This window comes from Morone saxatilis, unplaced genomic scaffold (assembly GCF_004916995.1).
Source record: "Morone saxatilis isolate NCDOM2014 unplaced genomic scaffold, NCSU_SB_2.0 Contig10, whole genome shotgun sequence".
In the NCBI taxonomy this organism is placed as follows: Eukaryota; Metazoa; Chordata; class Actinopteri; family Moronidae; genus Morone; species Morone saxatilis.
Window position 1 is genome coordinate 1,019,127 of NW_023339652.1, and position 282 is coordinate 1,019,408.

General features: G+C 33.0%; 1 protein-coding gene across 1 annotated transcript in view; it reads left to right on the forward strand.

Moving 5' to 3' along the window:
* Nucleotides 1-282, forward strand: part of ptprr (protein tyrosine phosphatase receptor type R) — a gene marked incomplete in the record, with an annotated part of 22,425 nt that overhangs the window by 10,404 nt on the left and 11,739 nt on the right.

Below are 282 nucleotides of genomic sequence, written 5' to 3' on the forward strand. Positions count from 1 at the left end.
TTTGATCCACACGAGGGAGTTCTTGCACAGAGAAACCAGTTCATATAATCTGTATTATTTTATTCTCTACACTTTTCTTCTCCGCTCTCAATTTAGCTGTTTATCCTGTAATAATATGAATCATTTTTTAAGTAAACTCCAGATTTTATTCACTGTGTCTTTCTCAGCTGTATTCGTACTGATCTGGCTTTAGTTTGTGAAATCAAGTCAATGTATTCAGTGAATACAAACAACAATTTATTTACTCCTTCAACCTTCAACTTTCCACTTTCAGGAGATTAA